The sequence below is a fragment of the Pinus tabuliformis genome, chromosome 4_1, assembly GCF_031772625.1.
Source record: "Pinus tabuliformis cultivar Carrire ecotype Pingquan chromosome 4_1, CPIR1, whole genome shotgun sequence".
Classification (NCBI taxonomy): Eukaryota; Viridiplantae; Streptophyta; class Pinopsida; order Pinales; family Pinaceae; genus Pinus; species Pinus tabuliformis.
In genome coordinates this window covers 976,749,691-976,777,091 of record NC_142303.1, presented here as the reverse complement: position 1 = coordinate 976,777,091, position 27,401 = coordinate 976,749,691, and the positions used below count along the sequence as shown (strand labels likewise).

At 37.1% G+C, this 27,401-nt stretch overlaps 2 pseudogenes; both read right to left on the bottom strand.

Annotated features, from left to right (window-relative positions):
* Window positions 1-20,467: 20,467 nt before the first annotated feature.
* LOC149179394 (uncharacterized) lies at window positions 20,468-22,888 on the bottom strand (annotated as a pseudogene).
* A 1,345-nt stretch (window positions 22,889-24,233) lies between these two features.
* On the bottom strand, window positions 24,234-27,235 carry LOC149179393 (NF-X1-type zinc finger protein NFXL1 pseudogene; annotated as a pseudogene).
* Between the last annotated feature and the right edge of the window lie 166 nt (window positions 27,236-27,401).

The following is a 27,401-nucleotide window of genomic DNA, read 5'->3' as shown; positions in this document are numbered from 1 at the left end:
AAAATATGAACATAAACATTGTTTACAATTAGAATATTACCAATAATCCTGTATACGCCAACCATTTACTAAAATATTAGCAATAAAATCCTTTAACGCAAACATCTTTATCAATTAATAACAACTTCTAATGTCAATGACTGACTAAAAGGCATTGTTGAATCTTACTCTACTTGGGCTTCCCAACTCATCATAAGAGCCTCACAACTAGAGCTTCTACTCTGCATGCATATATAGGTATCATGCTGGTGCGGAGAGTGAAGGTTGTTACATTAGGCCAGGGTTGGTAATATATATATATATATATATACCCTGGCCTAATGTAACAACCTTCACTCTCCGTGCGGAGAGTGAAGGTTGTTACATTAGGCCAGGGTATATATATATATATATATATATATATATATATATATATATATAGATATATATATATATATATATATATATATTACCAACCCTGGCGTAATGTAACAACCTTCGCTCTCCGCACCAGCCTGATACCTTTAATAATAACACCCTTATGCCCCCTGGGTGGGTGCTACTAGTCACACCACCCTGCTTACCTTCTCCTGACATTTCCCAAAGTGCGGACATTAGTAACCACCAAGGTCTCTATACCAGGCTTTCGTGGATAGTGGAGCCCTCTACCATCTCATCATTGGCCTAAAGCCCACCCGCCAACTATCACCATTACTTGATCATGTCATCTCGATCATGTTATCTTGACACCTTAGCCTACTACACCTTTTGATATGTATAGGGTCAATCCGCTGGGATGACTTGGCAAGTGGGACCTCCTCTCCACCAATCAAGTTCACACTAAGTGACGTGGATGGCTCACCAAGGAAAATTTTAAGAACCTCCCTAAATTTATATGTATAATAAAGAGGTGAATCCCCATAATACATAGGAAAAATGGAAGGCAATTTTATTAATGATATAATATGTATATATACTTTTTTTGGCAAATATTTCACCAGATTATATGATCTTGTAAAATAATGGCAAATCAATAGTACAAAATGGTGAATCACGAAGAAATCCAAGGGTTTCCATAGTTGCTTGGCACCAAGAGGGTATTCAAGAAGAAACTATAAAATAACTTGACTACATTGTTGGAGAATCATAAGATCTTAACTAGTTTCCATCAAACATGCCACTCTAGTGACTAAATCATACAGATTCAGAACCAACAATTTCCACCTAACAATTTCTTTCAAAATTGATAGTGCAAGGATAGTTGAGATACTCTCTAAATTTATAAAGAGTGGACGTTGGATAAGCATCTTTAATAAATCATTTGAGATGGTTGTATTTGCATGTCTCAAAAGCATAACAAGTAAATCAATAGAAGATTGCATTAAGGCACTATCACTCTTTCCTGATGTTAGGACCATTTAAAATCTAAGGAGGTAATATTGCTACTGTGAATATCAATAGATGGAAGGGGAAGTCTCAATAGTCAAACCAAACATTTCTCAAAATGTGATATAACTCCTTGATACTTAGATTTGAGACAGTTCCCTAATAGTTGTATAAAAGGGTCTAACATCACTATTAAATATTAATCACTCTTAGCTACTTTTATTTTTTTCATATGGTTCTCAAGAAGTCTCAGTGCAAACACTAAAATTAGATACCTATTGGGTGTATCTAGCTTATAATCAGTAGGTCCCTTCATTGAATTTTTATATGAGTCCAATGATCTTGAAGATGTTAGGTTAGGTTTAATAAACAAAGTAGTCTTCCTACCCACATTTTCTTCCTCCATACCATCCTCAATCAATCCATATACAAAAAAATATAAATTTGTCCAACTTAATGATGCATTAGCCTGGAGATTGGTTGCTAAATAGTGTAAGATGGACTCAATCTTAACTTTTTTCTTTTGGTGTAAGTGTTCTATGAAGGTTGCATCTAATTGACGTAGGGTTACCCCTGCTTTACCCACAGTATGCATGTCAAATGCATAAATCCTGTCTGTCCTAGGAATTTTAACTCTCTAAGGAGTCAAATATTCAATCTTTAAGGTTTAAGTCCCCTTTCTTAAACTCTGCGGAATTATTTATAGACTACCAAAGTCTAACCTTTAATCCATCCCTTTCCCTTTCTATCAAAATTAATTATCCTTTATAAACCTTCGTTAACCTTATTATTGGGACTCATTCACCCTTCTAAACCTTCATTTCCCTTAGCCGCATATGTAACTCTTCCCACTCTTTAACATTGGTTATATATGATTAAGTCATAAAACCTTCTTATCGTGCCTTATTTCTATTATAATGATTTATAATAGAAATACACTAATAAACATACATAACATACCTTTTCCACACTTTTCAAAGCCTCTGCATAGTTCTTGAGATTGCCTTTATTGCTATTGCAATATCGGGTTCTTCGCGGTCACACTACACACTCTAACTTCCGCCTCCGATATGCGATCATATTCAGGATTTCAAACACTATATAACTGCACCTATACCCTTATCGGTTCCACCTTCATCACATGTCGCATTCATTCTCCGATCCAACTCCATATAACATTTTTTATGCGAATTAATCGCCACTGTTGATCTTCCGCCATCAGATCAATGGTTGATGTCTTCTTCGAACAAACACAACTTGCTCGATAGTCCTGCGTCATTGATCTAAGATTAGTGGATCTGACAATCCACAATGATTTCAGGTGAGACAGAAGCACGAAGAATACTCGCCCGTTTAGCATTTTCTCTCTCCACTCTCATGCTATGTGTCAACCGATAAATGGAATCGAGTGACTCCCCTCTAATACCACCTACTACTTTTCTGTCTGCCGGAAAACCTGCTTTCACTTATAAATCCACCTTCCTTCTTACTAACACTCGAGCTTGTTGGTAGCCGATGACAGTAGATCTTCTACCATCGATGGCTACGACGACTCCTCCATATTCCTCTTCCACCAGTACTTAAGTTAATCTCCACCGTTCATTTCTTGACTCAATCCTACATGACTTAGTCTTGGCTGCTCAATTCCTTCGACGTCGTCCGCTGATCTCCAAGATCCAATTGTTCACATACATCGACGACTCGTGTCTTCGTTCATCCCTCTACTTTGACTTTACTTCATTTCTTCAATGTTTTTCCTGTGGGTTTTGGGTTTTCTTCAAAGTTTTGTTCTTCTGGTCTTCTGCTGCTCAACTCACTCCTGAGCTTAACCTTTACGAGTTCTCACATCGTTGTCTCTCCAGGGTTGTACTTTGATCCTTCAATTGGATTCAACAATCCATTATGATTCCTCTAAATCATTCTAATCCTCTGTGTATTTCTACAGAACTTTGCCTTCAACCCCTGTTACAGAATACAAAACTTACACGTAATTCAATCATTCAGTATTAATTTCACACATTTATACAGTTCTAGAATAGACTTCTGTATATATAAATATGAACAATTGATTACATATCAAGATTCTCTGTCTCTTAGGCCTGATCTTCAATATCAATGGCCTTTGTTTTACAGTCTGCCCATAGGCTTATAGTCACACCCTAGCTAGCATTATCTAACCAGTTAACTATCTACCATCTAACCTTTCCAACCTCTGTCTATGCCTTTTTGGCTTGAATTTATACAAAAGGATTCTAGAACCAATTTCTGGTTTAGATCCATAAGATCCTCAAGAAAATCCTAAAATCTCTTCCTCATCCCCAAGGATTCTCTCAAATCCACAATATCATGAACTAACTCCTAATATGAGTTTTACAATCATTTCTCAAATCCCTCAGTTCTCTCAACTATCCTAAATCTCTCATATTCTCCTACATTCACGAATATTTACAAATATGCATCATTATATTCAATTAAATCCTATTCTAGCTTCTCTCATTAAAATTACTCAAAACTCTTAATAATTACATTAATTCAATACTTAGAAAACCATCTTCCCTGAAACACAAGACCCCTTATGTCTACTAGAATACAATGATAATGTTGAGCTGAATGCTCTTGCATCAGACTCCCCATGTAAGAAAAAATTATGACCACCTGGTCATAAGTCTGGATAATTGATTCCTTCTAGATCCTAGACTTTATTTTGTAATCTATCTTTGCTTGTCAATTGTTCTATTGTTGCTGCCACTTGTTGTTCTTCTCTAGGTCTCCATACCTTATGCTGTAATGCTCCACTTGCCATGCTCTCATGGTCTACTGCTATCTTCCTTTGTTGTCACTCCTCTCCTTTCTTGCTGTTATCTTCTTCTAAGACACTTTCATCATTAACCTTCTTATCAGTTCAATCTCCCTGTCCAGTATATCGTCTGTCTGCTGATTGTCTTCAACTCTTGATTGCTGAACTCTCATTCTTGCTTGTTCTTCACTTATTCTGATTTCCTCCCTTTCATCCTTACCCTCTTGTTCAATATTGTCTTGCATTTTTTCAGCTGCTGCCATATTGTCATTCAAGACAATTTTCTGCTTCTGTTTCCCGTACTTGTCAACTTTTCCTTGACTATCATTAATGACAATGTCTTTGTCATCCTTCATCAACAATGTATCTTGAACATTTATCCTCTACTCTTCCAACTTCCTCCTTTGTAAGTCTAATTCTCTATATAACTCAATGATTTTACTTGGAGTAAACTTTGGAAATTTTACAAAATCTCCCATTTCTTCATTTGCTATTGACCCATCATCACATGGTCCTTCTTCCTCTACTAAATATTTCTTAACATCCTTCAGTAGATGTTCTTCCTCTTCTTCTTTCATTTGGTTGTCCACCTGTGCCAAATATGTTCTAGTTTATGCAACAAAATCTTCATTCATAAGACAATCATAAAAATAAAAAATATAAGGCCTTTGTACCTTTTCTTCTTCTTCTGGCAACCTTTCAGTATGTCACTTTGATCTCTCCTTTAACTCATCTATCAGCACATCAGTATTCTGATTCAAACTCAAAGAACTCTTGAGACTGTTAGCAAGTCTCTCTCCAACACCATCTATTTTGATGATGCCTCTTTGCACTTGTTCACTGTAGCGAACTATTTCTTTTCCAATCTCCTTGTCATATTCTGCTTCAAAACTTTCATTTTTTGGAAGGTATACTTTCATGTTTTTGACAGCTTTAAAAGACTACCTATTTTCTTCCAAACCTGCAACTGTACACAAATTATCAGTTTTAAAATCACAAGACCTTACGGTCTCATTTTATGCTTCAATCATCAAGTCTTCTAGCTGCTCTAAATCATTCATATGATTCAACTCCTCTGGCTCTTCATCACTTTCAAAAAGTAATGGTCCACGTTCTGGTTCACATATCAAAACTTCAACATCTTCTTCAACATCTTCCTTTTGTTGTAGCTCAACTCTTTCAAGTTTCTCTGTCTCCAATTTGGCATCTAAAATCTGTTCAAGTTCCCTCAGCTCCTTTATTAACTGCATATTCACCTGCTGATTCCTCTTCTCTTGTAGCCTCTGCCACTTCACTTTCTTTCTCATGATGTAACCATATTTCTGGTCCACTTCATTTCCTTGCAACATCTCCATTAACACTTCAAGTTGAACTGATATCTTAGACATTTCTCTATCATATTCTTGATCACTCATTCTCATGCCATTTGTCTTGGCACCCTTATCCTTTTTTCCTCTACCGTGATCTCTTTCAGAACCTCTATTATGACTGTCACTAGTCATCATCCTCTCTATCTCTATGAGTTCCTTTCACTCACTCACTATGAGTTGCACTAAAGCCTCTACAACAACAAGTCTGCCTTACTGCCACTCACCTCACTAAGCTCTCCTCTGCACTTGGTTTTTTGGCAAGCAATTGGTTCTCTATCTCTAGAACCTCCTTTGAGAACTTCTCTTTGCTCCTTTTAGGCTTCAACTCATCTGTATCTTCTAAGAACATAATTGTCCTCTTTATCCAAACCCTGTTGGAATACCTCAAGGTTCTGCCACATTCTGCTTTCACTTAGAAACTCTTACCAGCTTCTTTTATCTCTTAGCAATTCTACCCACATCCTCTGTGTAATTGCCTTTGGGAGTTGCAATAATATTTTTGCATCAATACAAAGACCGCAACTCTCCAATCTTTAAATCAAATTAAAATAGACCATATCATCTTACCTTCAAGATCTCTGTCTGATCTTGCCCCCATATTCACCTGCACTTTGAATGGACTGTTCTTTTCACTAGCTTTCAGCTATCTTCAAACTCTGCTACTTCAAAAACTTACAAACATACCTCTTACAGTTTAACTAGTGTAATCCTGCCCTAAAATTTCACTCATTCAATATCTGCTAATCATTAGACAAATTTGCATACCTTCACCTACCTTTAGGATCCCACCATTTCTACAAATTTGATTCAGCAGATCTTCATGCTTCCACTGCGCAAACATTCAGCTACTGTCAATCAGATTTAGAATCTGGTTCTTTCTTTCAATCTTCTGGCTTTATATTGGCAAAGCTTAACTGTCAGCAACAATTTCTCCTTCGCTGAGTTTTCTTCCACGTAGAATTCCTTACTAGTTTCTTTCATTATTGCTTCTTAAGGCTTGATCTTCTTTTGCTGAGACACTTCATTAGCTGCAACTATCAATCTTCAATCTATTTCTTTATCCAACAAAACTCAAATCAAAGTTAAATAAAATAATACCTACATGATTTCACAAGCAGTCTCCATCCACTATTCAGATTCGAATGAATCTCCATTCTCCAAAACATCACTGTGGATTCTTTATGTTTCTGCAATCTCTTCTTAATTCTTACTCACCTGTCTCTAAGAACTTAATTGTTCTTCTCCAATTTCAATTTCAAACATTTCACCATTCCAAATATACAGATTCATTGGCTATAAATCACTTACTCTACTTTTCTCAAAATTTGAACATTTTATCATAATGCAGAAATTACAAGATTAGTATTCCTCTTACCAATCTCCTAGCTTTACTCTGGTTGCTTAACTATCAGATTAGAATCTGATCTCCCTTGCCTGCATACACATCTTTCCAAATATCTTTGTTCTAAATTCTTTCAAAGAAACTTTCACACATAATTTCTTTGTTCAGCTCTGATACCAAATGACGCAGGGTTACCCCTGCTTTACCCACAGTATGCATGTCAAATGCATAAATCCTATCTGTCCCAGGAATTTTAACTCTCTAAGGAGTCAAATCTTCAATCTTTAAGATTTAAGGCCCCTTCTTAAACTCTGCGGAATTATTTATAGACTAACAAAGTCTAACCTTTAATCCATCCCTTTCCTTTTCTATCAGAATTCATTCTCCTTTATAAACCTTCGTTAACCTTATTATCGGGACTCATTCACCCTTCTAAACCTTCATTTCCCTTAGCCGCATATGTAACTCTTCCCACTCTTTAACATTGGTTATATATGATTAACTCATAAAACCTTCTTATCGTGCCTTATTTCTATTATAATACTTTATAATAGAAATACACTAATAAACATACGTAACATACCTTTTCCACACTTTTCAAAGCCTCTGCACAGTTCTCGAGATTACCTTTATTGCTATCACAATATCGGGTTCTCCGTGGTCACACTACACACTCTACCTTCCGCCTTCGATATGCGATCATATTTCGGATTTCAAACACTATATAACCACGCCTATACCCTTATCGGTTCCGCCTTCATCACATGTCGCATTCATTCTCCGATCCAACTCCATATAACATTTTCGATGCGAATTAATCTCCACCGTTGATCTTCCACCATTAGATCAATGGCTGATGTCTTCTTCGAACAAACACAACTTGCTCGATAGTTCTTCATTGTTGATTTGCAATTAGTGGATCCAACAGTCCATAGTGATTTCAGGTGAGACACAAGCATGAAGAATACCCGCCCGATAAGCGGTTTTCTCTCTCCACTCTCGTGCTATGTGTCAATCGATAAATGGAATCGGGTGACTCCCCTCTAATACCACTTACCACTTTTCTGTCTGCCCGAAAACCCGCTTTCACTTAAAAAACTACCTTCCTTCTTACTAACTCTCGAGCTTTTTGGCGGTCAATGACCATAGATCTTCTACCATTGATGGCTGCGATGGCTCCTTCAGGTTCCTCTTCCGCTAGTACTTATGTTAATCTCCACCATTCATTTCTTGACTCAATCTTACGTGACTTAATCTTGGCCTCTCAATTCCTTCGACCTCGTTTGTTGATCTCCAAGATCCAACGCTTCATGTACATCGATGACTCGTGTCTTCGTTCGTCCCTTTACTTTGACTTTACTTCATTTCTTCAGTGTTTTTCTTGTGGGTTTTGGGTTTTCTTCAAAGTTTTGTCCTTTCGCTCTTCCACTGCTCAACTCACTCCTGAGCTTAACCTTTGCGAGTTCTCACATCGTTGTCTCTCCAGAGCTGTACTCTGATCCTTCAATTGGATTCAATGATCCATTATGATTCCTTTGAATCATTCTCCTCCTCTGTGTAGTTCTACAGAACTCTGCCTGCAACCCTGGTTATAGAATACACAACTTACACGCAATTCAATCATTCAATATTGTTTTCATACATTTATACAGTTCTGGAATAGACTTCTGTATATATAAATATGAACAATTGATTACATATCGAGACTCTCTATCTCTTAGGCCTGATCTTCAATATTAGTGGCCTCTGCTTTACAGTCTGCCCGTAGGCTTACAGTCACACCCTAGCTAGCACTATCTAACCAGTTAACTATCTACCATCTAACCTATCCAACCTCTGTCTATGCCTTTTTGGCTTGCATTTATACAAAAGGATTCTAAAACCAATTTTTGGTTTAGATCCATAAGATCCTCAACAAAATCCTAAAATCTCTTCCTCATCCCCAAGGATTCTCTCAAATCCACAAAATCATGAACTAACTCGTAATCTAAGTTGTACAATCATTTCTCAAATCCCTCAGTTCTCTCAACTATCCTAAATCTCTCATATTCTCCTATATTCGAGAATATTTACAAATATGCCTCACTATATTCAATTAAATCCTATTCTAGCTTCTCTCATTAAAATTACTCAAAACTCTTAATAATTACATTAATTCAATACTTAGGAAACCAGCTTCCCTGAAACACAAGACCCCCTATGTCTACTAGAATATAATGATAATGTTGAGCTGAATGCTCCTGCATCACTAACATTTACCAACAATGTACTAGCATGCATAGAGAAATTAATACTCTGAGGAATTAACTGCAAACTTTCAAAAGATTTGGTACTCCTTGTCTCCTACACTTTGAAGGAAATTTTTTCAACTTCCTTTTCTTTGGCGACTTCTCCCATGATATTATTTTCTGCAACTTCTAGAAGTTGTTGCACACAATAATCAATATTTCCAATCCCTAGGGAAGATGAAACTTTCGATAAGACAAGGGAACAAAAAAATTAATATGTATATATACATATTAATTATATATAATGTATACCTTAGTAAAATTCAAATTCATTTTCACTAGGTTTGTCATTGCCAATATCAATCCTATTAGTGCCTAAATCTACCTCAGGCTGAGAAAGGTAGGATCTAGGACAACATCAAACCACACTTAACCTGGTAGCTAGCCCTACCAGGTCGGGAGAGGGCTCTCTCCTTGTCACTCTCAGCAAAATATGATCAATGAGGGCTTGAGATGACTGAAATGAATACTGATCTTAGGCTAGGTATGTATGCAAAAGAGTTTTATTGAATTTAAAGATGTTTTGTTGGCTCAAATGGAAAGGCAGATCTGGGTTTGGGGAATGAGGTTGAGTTTTGCAGAGATCTCTATGGGGCAAGGTAGGCAACTGATTTGTCACTTTAAAATGAATGAAATGGAAAGACTTAGATAGGTGATGAGTTGAAGAGGGCAAGAAAACCTCAGGGATCCTCTTCAAATAGTTGAAAACATTAATAACTAAACAAACCCTAGGTAGAGCACTGCAATTTCAATGGATTCTACCTTTATTCTTGTTTGCTTTAGTTAAGAAGAAGCAAGAGAGATAATGGCATACATAAAACACATATAAACTTACAATTTACTGAAGAAAACACAATACCAAAGCAATATGCCACATGAATCCCATAAAGTGCTGCAAACCCTGGTCTATTCCTTGGCCAAAACTGCTGAGATGAGTATACAATGAAGCTCCAAGCTTTCTCAAAAGTCCAACCATTCTAATGACTGAAAAAACATAAGATATAGGAAAAAAAAAACTCATCCTAAACTCTAGGGGTAGAGCTCATGATTTTAGGAGCTGTTCCAACAAATTCTAAACTGAGAACTGAAAAGTAGGCAGTGGAACAACATGCCTCTAAAAACTAGGGAACTAATTCATTTAGTTGCAAACTACCTTTTCATGGATGAATCTACCTCTATGAGTAAAAATTCAACATAATTGCATCAAGATCCATCAAATTACATTAAGTTACATCATTATTTTGACATTAAGAAGGATAAAAGTCAAACTGTCAAGAAACTAGGTGAAAAACAGAGTATTTTGGTCAAACTGAGCAAAATTTCTCCAATGCGTCGTGCTGATTTCCCTATACATAGTTCCTTTTTGAAGCTACTTTTGGAGGCCTTCCCGGTGTCCAAATTTGCTCCAAGTGGGTTTGTTGGAAATATCTACCTGTCTAATTTCTAGCACAAGTGTAATTTTTTAATTTGGCCTCCATTTGCCCCACCAAAACTGAGTTCTCCCAAGACTGCTTCCCGTGTGTCAAAAAAGGGGCAGAAAGGTAATTTTTAGGGTGTTTTTGACCTTTTTGGGGGTTCAAAACCTATCAAAATTTCTTTTCCATTGGTGATCAGGCATATTTTTTCATGAAAAATCCAAAAATTCTGAGTTTTAATCAAAAGGAGTCCCCCATCAAAAGCGAGCACCAGGTGGCGCAGCGCATTGGGCAGAAAAACCTGTGTTAAAAATTTCTATGCGTAGTGCCTTTTTGTAGAACCATTTTGAGGGCCTTCCTAGTGTCCAAATTGGGTGCAAAATATCTTGTTGGAATTATTATTGAGTCTAATTTCCAAACCAACTTGAATTTTTCAATTTGGAGTTCATTTTCTTTGTCAAAAGTCAAATCTCCCAAGACTGGTCAAAATGTGAAAAATGAGGCTGCCTCAAGGCAGAGTGCTGAGGCATTCAACGTTTGAAAGTCTTCCTCAACTCCAAATTGAGGTCATGATAGCTCATTGTAAATATCTTTGTGTCTAGTTATCATTTGACTCATTAAGCAAGTCATTTGGCCAACCAAGCTAGGGGAAAGCTTGACTTTCCTAAGGTGACTTCAGAGGTACATCAGTTCTCCTGAGGCAACTGTATTTTTGATATTTCTCTAAAAAAAATGATACTTGTGTAAAAAGTGAAGGAATTTTTTCTTCCTTGACCTATTTGGACAAAAACCTCTCTCATTTTTTCCAAATTCAACTTTCCTAGCTCAGAAACATCATTTGAGTAAAACCTACCCTGATGTGTGGAACAGGGGATTTGTTGAAATGAAGGGAAATGAAGGACATAAGGGGCTTCTAAATTCTTGAGGAAATTATGGGAAGTAGGGAGGGATGTTAGGAAATAGAGGAAAGTGGAATTTCAGAGATTGAGTGAGGGGAAGGGGTCCAAAAGGGAAAAACACAGGCCTAGCCTAGAAAATTGCAAAATTGTAGCAAGAAACTAGGGTTTGTGAGAAAATGAGGAATTTAAGGGATATCAGTGATGGGAAGTGTTTAATAAGGTACATTAAGGATAGGGTAAGGTGTATGAACATCAGGATACAAGTTTTGCTGATGATTTTACCATCCAAGAGAAATTACCTTCAAAACCCTAGGAGAGGGAAACGAACCTTACCTAGACACAACTGAAGCATGAGCAAGGTGTAAAATGACCCATAGGAACCTAACATGATGATGAAAACCCTATGACTGATGGTACACTCAACTGAATGGTGACATGAAGCTCTTGGGAAGAATCACTGACAGTTTCATCATCCCTCTCATAGGAAGGATTAGACTCCATGTTTGCCAATGTTTGAGTTTTCTTAGATGAGTATGAAGAGATTTATGGTGTCTTTAGATTTTTGCTGCCAAGGATAAGAATGTATGAGGGACTATGGAGGGAATGTGTATGAGGGGTTTTGGGAATGTTGCTGACAAGTTTTTTTTTGGGGAATAAGGGGTTTAGGGAATAGTATTTAGGCTCTTGGGACAACAATTAGGGTTTGGGGACTTTTAACTAGGGTTTGGGATAGTGGGAGTTAGGAGTGAATGATTTTAGGAATATAGGAATTAGGGAATGAGTATATGAAACTGAAAAATAAATGGAGGAGTCAAAGAGTAAGGGAGTGATGAAATAGACTTGGTAGCAAAAACATAAATACAAACCCTAGGAAATTGTTTTAGAGCAAAATTGCAAAGAGGTAGGGTTTGAGATTTTACACACTAAACCACCATAAATTCTAAGAAAAATTCTTTCACTAGCAAGGGAAGAACTCTAGACTTACTTGCACACCATAGGATTGAGCAATTTTGGAAATTTGAGGGAGTTTTATGGTGAAATCGGGCTTGTAGCTCTATGCGTCACACCACAAACCCAACACGTCGCACCCTTTATATGTGCCACGCCAGTGTATTTTTTACATTGTGGACGGTGGCCCAATGCGCCGCGCCTCTCACCCAATGTGCCGCGCCCACGAACTTGTACAGTTTTGCTGCAATTTTTCTCCCTTTGTTTAACATGGCCTTCTCTTGCTCAATCTTTCTTCTTTGAATGCAAATGAGATTTTTGAATCATGAAAAATGATTTATATACAAGAGCTTTTGATTTTTCATTCATAAAACCCACTTTTGTAATGTTTGCATTGTGACTTACTTTTTCAACTCTGTTTTTTGGGTAGTTTACTTTATTTGTGCCTTTGATGAATTGAATGAATTGATTTTTTGTTTGCCTTGCAAGGGATGGAGCAGCTGAAGTTTGGCAAGGTGACTAGGGTTGCCACTGAAGTTTTTTACATATGAGAGAACTGAAATTACACCAATTTATACAATAAAAACCTAAATACTCTGTTTTTCCTTAAAACAGGGTTTTGAGGAAAACTACATTTCTGAACAAGTGATTATGAAATTTATTGGTACTAGAACTTTATTCAACCTCCTCATGCGCCTACTAATCGTTATTGAACATTTTGAAGACTTTTTGACAAAACCCTAGACCTAATGGGACTGAAAACTCTAAAAATGACTTTTGCAGATTTAAAGACAAAAAATGATTGCAGATGATCTAGATGAGCAAAAATAGGCCAATAGGTAAGGGACATGAGGGAAAATGTAGAATGAGCCACTACCGTCAGATGATCCATGATCCTAATGGAATGCATCTGACTGAGCGAGACACCTAATATGCAATGCAACAAGAGAATTTGATTACTGACGGAGGGATGAAGATACCGACACTAACATTGTCTCTAATGGGGATGGTAGCTCCTGGGAGGTGCCAAGAATTGCAGATCTTTGGGAGAGCAGACAAGTGCCTTCATCCATTGGGCAATGGAGTTAATAACTTCAAAACACCCAAAAACTAATTACTATGAAACTTTGACTCAAGACTCATAGTTGAACTGACTTAATTTAAAACTGAAAGAAGACTCTCAAAAGCTGAAACTGGACACTCAGCTGAAACTATATTTAAACTGACAAACAAAAAATAACTCAAGACTGACTTAACTAAAACAAGTACTTACAAATCTTTTAAATGTCAGCAGACCATCAAGATTTGAGGGTTTCAAATCATGATGACAACCACCTGTCTACTGATGAAATATGTACAATCATGTGAAGTGGGACTTCCAATGTAACCAATCTAGTAGATGGCTACATATTGAAATTCTGCTCTCACTTTCCCCGAGCAGGTAGAATGCTGTACATGTAGGAAACTCACAATAAGAATTGAAACCAAGGCTTATGCTAACGAACCAGGCAACATTCATTTTCTCTAGTGCTTGCAAAAGAATGTCGAAAGGATCTTGAAAATCTTGAAGCACTAGCTTGTCTTGAGATCCAACAACAAAAATACAAGTACTCCCTTCATTCTGATCTGAAAGAACAACTGGTTTCCGAGTGATAGGAAGGCATAGAGAGGTATAAGCTTCTACCATCTGAGTGTTACCTGTAAATTCCTTGACCATGAGAAATTCTGGCATATTGTCTCTCTCAGCTCATATTCCTCAACTTCATGGTCTAGGTCATTATTAAACATAAAACATTCTTCAAGATTATCAAACATGATAGCCTTATCATCTTCATGAAAGAAAATATTATCTGTTTTCTAATCTATAAAGCTAATTACAAGACTGTCATCATTTTCAAAAGAGGAAGAAGTTTCACCAACACTTTCTTGACCATGTGCGCACTGCAAATCTGCATTAGCTTGGGCTGTAACATGACCTTTCAGGAGTTGATCTATCTCATCTTCAGACAAAGGAGAAAATAATTTTTGTTTTCTTTTGCTCGAACACTGATTGTCTTCATGAAATAACATTTTAAAACATGAAAAACCTAAATGACAGTCCTTAATTCCCTGATCTTCTTAAATTTGAAAACATTGTTGATCATGTTCATATGACATGGAAATCAAATTATCATTTACCACTGAGTTATCGAAAGAAGATTTTTCACTTACTTGAACAAAGATCTCATCTTGTTTTTCATAAAATGACTAGATTACCTCCTCATGAAGGCTTGGGTTAGTACCGTTGTCTTCTTCATTCCAGATGATCTCAACAGCAGAGCTCTCCTTCATGGGATTCAGAACAAGGTTGTCTTCATCATCAAGATCTGAATCTATATCAGAAATAACTGACTTGATTTTATCACATTCTGAAATTGAAACTTGAATTCCCTTCATACTGTCTTCTTCCATGGACAGATCTGAAATAAAACTTTCTGTTTCATCATTTTCCACTGTGCTAATATCTTGATCCTGCTACAAAGTTTCCTGAGCATCTTGATAATTATCCTCTTTATGTTGCTGAAATGGATTTTCATACAGGGCTTCCATGATCTCATCATCCATGAAGTCATCATCTTCATAAACTTTCTCAAGATTTTCAATAAAACTATAAACATGTTTGCAGCAGTTCTGAACTAAATTTAATGATGGATAAGATCCTTTATATCTTTCAAAGGACATGGTATGAAAATCCTTTAAACAGTAAATACAAGCAGGTGGCAAACTTTCATACCAAGATCAGGCTTCACCTTCCAGAGTGGCCATGAATATCTTCATCAAGCAATCTCCAAGAAAATCAACCTTCAACTTGCGAATATGTATGTGAAATCTAACCAGATGTAAAGTAGCATCCTTCCTATCATCATCTTTAAACGTAGGCAAATTCCTTTGCCAATCTACCTTAGGAATTTTATTTGGAAAACTTGGAATGTGATCTCGGCTCATGGGAGCACACCTTCGATCCAGCGAAACCATTTTTATAACAATGAATTCACCAAGAGATTCTTTAGGCTACTGGTTCTTGAAGAGTAGAGTTGCCATAAAAAGTCTGAACCTTGGGATTTTTGACACTGGAGTTGCTAGGTGAATGATTTCAGCCTTCTGATGTCTGGTCATTGGCCACCATAAACAATCAGATCTAAACTTGATTACATTTTACTAAGGAAACTAGATGTTCAGTTCATAAACTAGACCAGAGATTGATTGAAGCAACATTCATCTACTTTTGCTAATGCAAAGCAAGAGCATTTCGAGGGCTACCTGGCTAACTTCAGGCTTTGTCTGTAGTCTACAAAGAAAAAAAATGATAATAAAATTTCTTCCCCAGTATGGTCGCCACTCTGTTAGTACTTAAATCTACCTAAGGCTAAGAAAGGTAGGATCTACGACAACATCAAACCATGCTTAACCTGGTAGCTAGCCCTACCAGGTCGGGAGAGGGCTCTCTCCTTGTCACTCTCAGTAAAATATGATCAATGAGGGCTTGAGATAACTGATATGAATATTGATCTTAGGCTAGGTATGTGTGCAAAAGAGTTTGATTGAATTTAAAGATGTTTTTTTGGCTCAAATGCAAAGGCAGATCTGGGTCTGGGAGATGAGGCTGAGTTTTGCAAAGATCTCTATGGGGAAAGGTAGGCAACTGATTGGCACTTCAAAATGAATGAAATGGAGAGATTTAGATAGGTGAGGAGTTGAAGAGGGCAAGAAAACCTCAAGGATCCTCTTCAAGCAGCTGAAAACATCAATAACTAAACAAACCCTAGGTAGAGCACTGCAATTTCAATGGATTCTACCTTTATTCTTGTTTGCTTTAGTTACGAAGAAGCAAGAGAGATAATGGCATACATAAAACACATATAAACTTAAAATTTACTGAAGTAAACACAATACCAAAGCAAGATGCCACATGAATCCCATAAAGTGCTGCAAATCCTGGTCTATTCCTTAGCCAAAATTGTTGAGATGAGTATACAATGAAGCTCCAAGCTTTTTCAAAAGTCCAACCATGCTAATGACTGAAAAAACATAAGATATAGGAAAAAAAAATCATCCTAGCCTCTAGGGGTCGAGCTCATGAGTTTAGGATCTGTTCCAACAAATTCTAAACTGAGAACTAAAAAGTAGGCAGTGGAACAACATGCCTCTAAAAGCTAGGGAACTGATTCATTCAGTTGCAAACTACCTTTTCATGGATGAATCTACCTCTATGAGTAAAAATTCAACATAATTACATCAAGATACATCAAAATACATTAAGTTACAACATGATTTTGACATTAAGAAGGATAAAAGTCAAACTCTCAAGAAATTAGGCGAAAAATAGAGTATCTTGGTCAAACTGAGCAAAATTTCTTCAATGCACCACGCTGATTTCCCTATGCGTAGTGCCTTTTTGTAGCTGCTTTTGGAGGCCTTTTCGGTGCCCAAATTTTCTCCAAGTGGGCTTGTTGGAAAGGTCTACCTATCTACTTCTAGAAAAAGTGGAATTTTTTAATTTGGCCTCCATTTGCCCCACCAAAACTGATTTCTCCCAAGACTGCTTCCTGTGTGTCAAAAAAGGGGCAGAAAGGTCATTTTTAGGGTGTTTTTGACCTTTTTGGGGGCTCAAAACCTATCAAAATTTCTTGGCCATTGGTGAGCATGCATATTTTTTCATGAAAAATCCAAAAATTCTGAGTTTTCATCAAAAGGAGTCCCCCATCAAAAGCGAGCGCTAGGTGGTGCAGCGCATTGGGTAGAACAACCTGTGTTAAAAATTTCTATGCGTAGCGCATTTTTGCAGAACCGTTTCAAGGGCCTTTTTGGTGTCCAAATTGGGTGAAAAATAGCTCGTTGGAAATATTATTGAGTCTAATTTACAACCCAACTTGAATTTTTCAATTTGGAGTTCATTTGCCCTGTCAAAAGTCAAATCTCCCAAGACTAGTCAAAATGTGAAAAATGAGGCTGCCTCAAGGCAGAGTGCTGTTGCAGTCAACTTTTGAAAGTCTTCCTCAACTCCAAATTGAGTTCATAAAAGCTCATTGGAAATATCGTTGTGTCTAGGTATCATTTGACTCATCAAGAAAATCATGTGGCCAACCAGTCTAAGAGAAAACTTGATTTTCCCAAGGTCACTTCAGAGGTGCATAAATTCTCCCGAGGCAACTGTATTTTTGACATTTCTCTAAAACCATGAAACCTGTGTAAAAAGTGAAGGAGGTTTTTCTTCCTTGTCCTATTGTGGAAAAATAAATCTCTCAGTTTTTCCAAATTCATCTTTCCTTGCTCAGAAACATCATTTGAGTAAAACCTACCCCGATGTGTGGAACAGGGGATTTGTTGAAATGAAGGGAAATGAAGGAGATAAGGGGCTTCTAAATTCTTGAGGAAATTTTGGGAAGTAGGGAGGGATGTTAGGAAATAGGGGAAAGTGGAATTTCAAATATTGAGTGAGGGGAAGGGGTCCAAAAGGGAAAAACACAGGCCTAGCCTAGAAAATTGCCAAATTGTAGCAAGAAACTAGGGTTTGTGGGAAAATGAGGAATTTAAGGGATATCAGTGATGGGAAGTGTTTAATAAGGTACATTAAGGATAGGGGAAGGTGTATGAACATCAGGATACAATTTTTGTTGATGATTTGACCATCCAAGAGAAATTACCTTCAAAACCCTAGGAGAGGGAAACAAACCTTACCTAGGCACAGCTCAAGCATGAACAAGGTGTAAAATGAACCATAGGAACCTGACATGATGATGAAAACCCTCTAAATGATGGTACACTCAGCTAAATGGTGACATGAAGCTCGTGGGAATAATCACTGACAGTTTCATCATCCCTCTCATAGGAAGGATCAGACTCCATGTTTGCCAATGTTTGAGTTTTCTTAGATGAATATGAAGAGATTTATGGTGTCTTTAGATTTTTGTTGCCAAGGATAAGAATGTATGAGGGACTATGGAGGGAATGTGTATGAGGGGTTTTGGGAATGTTGCTGACAAGTTTTCTTTTGGGGAATAGGTGGTTTAGGGAATAGTATTTAGGCTCTTGGGACAACAATTAGGGTTTGGGGACTTTTAACTAGGGTTTGGGATAGTGGGAGTTAGGGGTGAATGATTTTAGGAATATAGGAATTAGGAAATGAGTAGATGAAACTGAAAAACAAATGGAGAAGTCAAAGAGTAAGGGAGTGATGAAATAGACTTGGTAGAAAAAACATAAATACAAACCCTAGGCAATTGTTTTAGAGTAAAATTGCAAAGAGGTAGGGTTTGAGATTTTACACACTAAACCACCACAAATTCTAAGAAAAACTCTTTCACTAGCAAGGGAAGAACTCTAGACTTACTTGCACACCATAAGATTGAGCAATTTTGGAAATTTGAGGGAGTTTTATGGTGAAATCAGGCTTGCAACTCTATGCGTCGCACCACAAACCCAATGCGTCGCGCCCTTTATATGCACTGTGCCAGTGTATTTTTTACACTGTGGAGGGTGGCCCAATGCGCCGTGCCTTCTCTATGCACCGCGCCCACGAACTTGCACAATTTTGCTGCAATTTTTCTCCCTTTGTTCAACACAGCCTTCTCTTGCTCAATCTTTCTTCTTTGAATGCAAATGAGCTTTTTGAATCATGAAAACTGATTTATATACAAGAGCTTTTGATTTTTCATTCATAAAACCCACTTTTGTAATGTTTGCATTGTGACTTACTTTTTCAACTCTGTTTTTTGGGCAGTTTCCTTTATTTGTGCCTTTGATGAACTGAACGACTTGAATTTTTATTTGCCTTGCAGGGGATGGAGCAGCTGAAGTTTGGCAAGGTGACCAGGGTTTCCACTGAAGTTTTTTACATATGAGAGAACTGAAATTACACCAATTTATACAATAAAAACCTAAATACTCTGTTTTTCCTCAAAACAGGGTTTTGAGGAAAAATACATTTCTGAACAAGTGATTATGAAATTTATTGGTACTAGAAGTTTATTCAACCTCCTCATGTGCCTGCTGATCGTTATTGAACATTTTGAAGACTTTTTGACGAAACCCTAGACCTAATGGGACTGAAAACTCTAAAAATGACTTTTGCAGATTTAAAGACAAAAAATGATTGCAGATGATCTAGAGGAGTGGAAATAGGCCAACAGGTAAAGGACATGAGGGAAAATGTACAATGAGCCACTATCGTCAGATGATCCATGATCCTAATGGAATGCAGCTAACTGAGCGAGACACCTAATATGCAATGCAACAAGAGAATTTGATCACTGATGGAGGGATGAAGATACCGACACTAACAAATCCAAGGAAAAAAATTGTCATTAATTTAGTATAGAAAAAGTATGCCCAAAAGGCTTTGGATTGACGGTGAATAGATGCATTGTTAAGACACTCAGTCACCAATTCAAATCCCCAAATTATGTACATTCCAACCAATTAAATGTTTAAAATATCATAGTTTAAGTATTCAATTTTTTCTACTTTTGTTATGTTAGAGATTCCTTTTTATAGGTTTCAAAGAGTTTTATATTGAATAACAAACTTAATTTTTAATTAAAAAATTGAAATACCTTTCTCTTTATAAGATTGATAAGCTTCCACTAAAATCAAATCAACTATGACATCAAACTATATTTATATTTAAATAACTAAGTAATCTGTTGAACAAAGTTCCAATACTTGTCATTTTCAATGAGTCAATATCTTAACTATGCTTTTTAATCAGCGCTTTCACTAACATCAAATCAACTATCACAACAAAACTATTATCCATCAACTATAACAAACAAACCATACTTTGTATCAATAAAGTAATTTGCTAAGCAGAGTTTAATAATATTTTTCCATTTCAAAGGAACTATGGTGTGCCTTCAAAAAGAGTTAATGTCTTAGTTATATTTTTATATAGTGAATATTATTTGTATTGGGAGAAATTAGGTAATGTATAGGTTTAGCTAGGGCAAGGAGATCTCCATTTATAGAAAAAAAAAAAAAAGTTTTGGAAGGAAATCTTTGTTAAATCTAAACTGCAAATTTCAACATATAAAATATTAATATTTTAAAATGTTTTAAGGATTTATATTAAAAATTAGATAGAAAACCATGTTCCAGGAATAAAGGTTGCTTCAAAGTTATATTCAAGAGAGAAGAGATTGATAGTTACCGAGACTATAGATTTAGTCAAGTGTGTGAAAGGACTGAAAATGAAAATTTTGCATGTATTTAGATTTTGATGCCTGCGTCCTAAGCAAATTGAACAATGAATTCTAGGTCATACCAAGTAGGTTATTATTTTGTAGTTTTCATAATTCTATCATCTTAATTGTTATATTTTCATATAATTATTCACTAAGTGTTGCACCCAGAGACACTTCATCAATGTTAGGGTTCTCTTTATAAAATCTCTTTGAGTTTCATGTGATTGTTGTCTGAATATATAATCTTCAAATATTTGTAGTACCAATTAAGCATGGAAAACCCAGATATATAGGTATAATGGTCAAAGTACATGATGTATTAAAATATATAGGTAGTTAAGCAGCTTCCAAAACATTATCCGACCACATATCTCAAATAGATGGGTGTGCTTGATACCAACCTAGATATCCTATGTGCTTGATACCAGCTTAGATATCCCATACCATACAAGAGGTCAATATATATAGATAGATTAGTTATGGGATAAGACCGAAATCTACAAAAATAACATGACAAACAACTGCTTTGAGTGTGAGATGCATTGATATCTAGCTCTCTTCCCTGCCGAGAAATTGATCCCTCCCCTTTCCTGTTCAAATCCAATCCTTCTGCCACCTTCCGACAATTGCCCAACATGGAATGTGGATGGTACAGTCTTGTTTCATGATCAGCCTGGATTAAAGAAAGGCCATTAGACTATACAATCATGGCCATCCTCTCATCCACTAATGCTCTAGCTGCAACAGGCCTTTCAACAGTAGTGGGCTTTATGAGCTATTCCACTTCTTCTTGTTCTTCTTCTGTTTTATAGGCAGAGGCATAAATGCCCAATTCTCGCAGCTTGGTAGGGGAATTCTCTCCATTGCTCTCATGGAAAATTTTTCTCCACCTTTTCTTCTCAATTGGACTCTCAGATTCATTCAGACTTTGCTCCATGCTGTGGCCTGCAAACTAATTTTGAGAGCAACGATCTCTAAGGTGGGGCTTGACCTCTAGGTCCCCATGATCTTGTCTGTGAATGTACATCAATGGAGTCACTTTCACTGGAGAGTAATTTGGCTTCACGCTGTTTGTAGGAAGCCTGGAGAATTTTTTTTCAAGATTGGCTCTTGTGGCTTCAAGGCATGTTGATGTCGATGCTTCTGATGCCAATGTCTTCTGTGATTTCTCTAATATGGTCTGCAAATATTTACCCTACACCTCTATTCTCAACTGCAAGCGCCTTTGAACCTACATTGACATTTACAAGAGATAGATTCCATTCAGTCATCAGGTAACTGAAATAGGGGAGAGATATTATGTTCGTCGATTTGCATAATTTCAGAAAAAATTGTCATACCTCTAGCTAGTCATGGAGTCTTCTCTGAACTTCTATCTGAGCTCTCAGAGCATTAGCAATCTACATTTCTCTATAAACATAATGATAATCAGAAAATCAGTTCAAAACCAAAGGGCTTATTTGAGTTTCTAGCCCATTTTTCTTCTGCAGATTTCTTATTACTTACTCCTTATGATTTGGTGCGATGCTGCTATCCTGAGCCATCCTGCTTAGGCAGTGTCCACCATCAGAACTTCCTCCTGAAAAAATTGTAATAATAAGCAGAACTCTCTTAGAATGGGAAGGGTGGGGGTGGAGTTGAGGGTGGGAGAAGGGTGGAGGTGGGGTTAAGGGTGGAAGGTGTCATCTTAGGTAGGGTCATGGTGCCACTACAGGGAATGGTTTGTAGAACTGGGCTTCTCCATTCCCTGGTGGGGTGGAAGCATTCTCTACTAGGCCCTGATCCATGAAGGTTTTTAGATGCTTCACCAAGGACCAAGGAGGACCCAGGGAAAGGAAGTGAGGTTACTAACCACTAAAGTGAGACAAATAGCTTCAGACAAGTCCTTACAAAGGTCCTAGGGAGCTTGTAGAAATGCAAGGTAATATAATTTTCTATGTAGAGGTACTTCAAAAGGTTATTTTTTGAGCTGAAAATATCAACCATTCCTATTATTATTGGAGGGTGAAAGGTGAGGGTAGGAGGTAAAATTATTTAATTTGAGGATGGGGATGGGATGAAGCTCTCTTATTTGAGCAAATGGATAGGTGAAGTTGTGTAACTTGCAACAATGATATATGGAAGCATCCTGTGACTACCAAAAAAAATTTCAATGTTTTTTAAATTCCAATTTAGAAATCTACTAACCACCATTGCTTTTGTCAACGCTAACTTCTCTGTGGTGCTACTTCCCAAGCCTGTATTTTTGCAACAATCAATCAACACATGAGACAATGTCAGGTTGTTGAAATAGGTTGGCCATTTTTAGTGTTTGAAATGTTATTATACCAGTGAAGCAAGATTCCCAAATAATTCTCAGGACCTGTGAATAAATATTGCCCATATAATTCTCACGAATTAATCTTTCCATTGCAACACCCAAGAGTGAAACAATCACTTGAAAATTTTTACAACAGGAACCTCAATTTAGAATTCAAAGCTCCTCATTTAGAATTCCAAGCTTCTCAAGGTTCAAGAGCTTCTGGAGGCAACTTGATATTAGACTTAGTTTCCCAATGTTCCTTGTGCAGTCCTGTAACAACATTATTTTCCTAGAATCTTTACCATTAATACATGGACATCAACAATATCACAAATTATAGTAGGAAACAGTTGGAGATTAGAGTTCCTTCCCAAGGCTAGATGAAAAATCATGTCAAAATTCAAGCACATCCATGGCTTTGAAGCCTGTTTGAAAGTTCCTAGTATATAACCAAAAACATAATTGTAATGTTAAACTTTAGGACTAATACTGGAAATGGTTACCCTATTAACTTGAATTTTAATAAATTCAATACTAAAATGGTAAAACTATTAGTGTATCTTATTGACAGTAAATTTTATCACAAAATAAAGGTTTATTTTACTTGAGAAAGCATAATATATTGCAGTTAAGCATGAAAAAATATTTGTATCCATAATTTAAATCAAGGGAATCAACTCTGAAAAACCAATACATTTATCATAATAGGAATCCATGTGTAAAAGTGTACTTTCCACAATTATTGTGAAATCGATGTAAACCAAGAAAAGAAGGCTCAATGGACCAAACTGTGTTCTGCTTCCAAAATTGTTGACCCATCTCAAAAGAATGGTGAGTAAGAATGTATCCCATTACTACACCTTAATTTAAAATTCTAAAACTCGCTAGCTAGGTTTGAAACATTTGAACTATAGATCTTGTACTAGAACAAAAGGGAGACAAAAAAATTTGCGTCTCCTCGCAAGCTATATAACCAAAGAAAAACGGTAAACCAAATAGCCTAATCAAAAGCTTTCTCCCAATCATCCACTTCACTGGAAGAGTACTTATTTTGATTCTCTTGAGAGGATGAAACTTCAGTGGAACCCATAGATGTTAGAAGCTTGGAAGATGGTTGGGCTACATTAGTCGACCAATTCTCTCCTGAATTATATTTCTCAAGAGCTCCATATGGATTTATTCTTGTTAAAATAGGATTTCTCTGGAATTTCCATACTGGCCTCAATACTTCAACACTTGACCAATCCTCCCCCATGAATCCTCCATCCACACACTTTATTGCTCATTTTTAATTTTTTTTCCATGCATTATCCTTTTATGATGTCCCATCTTTTGTTTCCCAGGCATTGTGGTTGGTTAATCCACCATTATGAGGGACTATAATAGCACCTCGATATACAGAAGCATGATCCACATGTCTAAGAGTAGTTGCAACCCTCACATGATCTATAAATATGGCTAATGCATTCTTGTCATTTAGCCATACAAGTTCACACTCACCTCCAAATCTCAAAATCAGGGAACTCACTTCTGTTCTCTTGGTAAATCAAACAACGCAAGGATGAGCCTGGGATCCATATCTACAACTGAATTGAAAGGTGGAGCTTGCACCGACCCTATGGTAGGAAGTGACCCTTTGGGCATTATGCTACATATGGGGATCTTGACTTATGTGTAATCTGTATGACTAGAAAACATTTTGGTTCCCATCCAGCTAAATATATGGAGAGGTTCCATATTTCTACAAGATGTCTCAACATATTCCTTTTTTCCTTTAGCATAGGACCAAAAACATGCACACGAATGTTGCTTGAGCTGGCTTTTGTTTTCCCCAAAACCAAGTATCTAAACCTTTCCTCAACAGCTAAAACCCATTGTGGTTCTCTCCTGATCAACTCAGCCAGAAGTTCTGAAATTTGTTCATTCACCCCTAGCAGATCAACTATTGTGCAAATGCCAAAAGCATCTGCCAAAATCTTCTTCTTCTCCAAATTTAGACATTCTTCATCACATGCAAGCTTTCTCTGGCCCAGAGGCACTCTATTTGATTTTGACTGCACTGGCTGAAGAGGAGCAGGAAATTGTGAAGAATAGAGGCTTTAAAGACAGGATCAGCTCTCGTATTGTTGCCTCCAGCATCACATGGGACCTTTGCAGTCAATCGACCACATGAACAAGTAATAGTCACTAGCAATTCACATCTAGTATGAGGGCATGGAAGAGGTGTGTGACATGAAGCAATACAAGTATGTCTACAATCTATCCGAGGAGCTCCAAAAGGTTTCCCACATGAGAGTCTACTTACTGATGATGAATTTTCCTTGGAAACTGAGTCACATGGAGGTAGATGGCATGTACAAGTACACACATGCATTCCACATTGTCATGGTTTACCACGTAGCTTGTTGCATCTAATGTCCTGAGAAACACATGGCACATTTTTCAAAGCTACATGATCCCCTATACATTCTTTTGCAACAAGAATAGTACAAGGAGGGAAATCCCTGATATGGAAATCATGAGTCGTAGGATGACCACATGTCTAAGGAATGGAGCAGGGATATCAGCATGAAGGAATGGGTGTTCCACAAGGGACTGGAGGAGAAATTGAGGTCTTCCCACATGCATAAGAAATATCAGTAAAAATAGTTTCAAGGTAGGGTGGATAGTGGCCACTATGGAAAATTTCTTGGCAAAAATGCTACCCACATTGCAACTTTTTCCCACAGGGAATTTGACATAAATGTGGATCCCAATCACCTAAATGATTAATTGAACCCCCTTGATTTCCAAGAGGGAAGCCTCTTTCGTTGCATCTACGTCTATCACAATTTTTCTTTTGTTCACAATGCTCTTCACATGTGAATTCATCATTCTCCTCGACAGATACCATGGTCTTCCAGCAAGGGACCGTCTTAGATGATGATCCACATCAACATTTTTTATTAATAGAAACCAAAAAAGGAGGACATTTATACACAAATGTTTTCCACATGGAAGAAGCTTCTCACATACCTCTGAGCAGGTTGGTACACTATCCATACAACTCTTCCTTTGATTTTGCAGCTGAGTTTTACCACAGGGGCAAGATTTGACCTTCCTAGGTGATAGTTCAGACTCTCCACATTCTCCAAGATGACATACCTTGTTGCACTTATGATTCTGAGAGGAAAGGATTTTCATGCACAGGTTCTTACATGCAAATACACCAATTTTCCAGTCTATTTCCCCTTGGATCTCCATATCGCCACAAAGTATCATCTCCTCCTTTCCCCACAAAAGCATGAAGCTTTTATTAGAACCTTGCCTTCATGGAAGACATTGTCACAATAATGGTGTCCACATTTGAGAGGCTTTTCGCAGCATTGTCCACATGATTCAATTGATTTATGGTCAAAACATCTCCTTGTAATTATTGTTTTACCACACGGGCAACGTTATGGGGAGCCATTACTGAGAAAGGTGGGAAAGTCTCTGGATGACATTGTAGAGTACATTTATGTGAGAAACTGGGAGTTTTCTTTTCCTTTTCAAGTGGCTTCCCACATGGTCCTCCACATGAATGTGGAGTGAGATAATATTCTACTTCTGGATCTTGCACCTTCCAAAAAAAACAATAGTCATGAAGATGATCTAGGAGTGAAAGCTGCACAAACTGATAACCAGGGCATCTCCAGTTGGAACCCTGACTCTACCTAGTAGACAAATCTACAGAGGATGGTGCTCTCGCCCATTTCATTACACAATGCAGGTGAAAAATGGCATAATAACTACCACAAGACCAAATTTTCACTAATCATCCAACTATTTCATATCATATCATGCAGTCAATCTTTAATATATCCTTTATTAAGCTTCTCTTCAATTTTCTACACTAGCATTGGTACACTGGATCTATCCAAATTTGTCTTCTCCCTAATATCCTACTTTTTTGATAGACTCGTAGCTCAAAGGAGGATGAAGAAGATTCTTCCTCCAATCTTGGTTGTTTTTTACCATCTTCCTATTCCTGAAACCATTCATTTCTCATCTCTGCTGACCTGTAGATTGTGTGAGTTGATTTTTGTCAATGGAGGGGTTCATAGGATCCTCATTTGTCGAATTTTTTCCATGGATGGATACCCAATTTCGCTTGTCATTATCACAATCGCCGATACTCTCAACAATCTCTTTCCCAAGAATGCCCTCGTTTGCATTATGTACAAAGGTTTGATTGCAGAGTCCATCGAAGACAATAAGTGTAGCAAATAATAGCTTCTTTGTGGCTATACCCAATGAATTCGCGACCATGGCAATCACTCGTAGAGTGTGGAGTTTCGAAAATGGAGTTGGTGGAAATCATAGGTGTAATGATAGATATCACAAGAATAAAGATAGATTTATTAGATAGGTGTCACAAGTCAGTAAAAATGGTAGACAAAATTGTGAGGTTAACTGTTTTAAAAGAAAGGCTTGT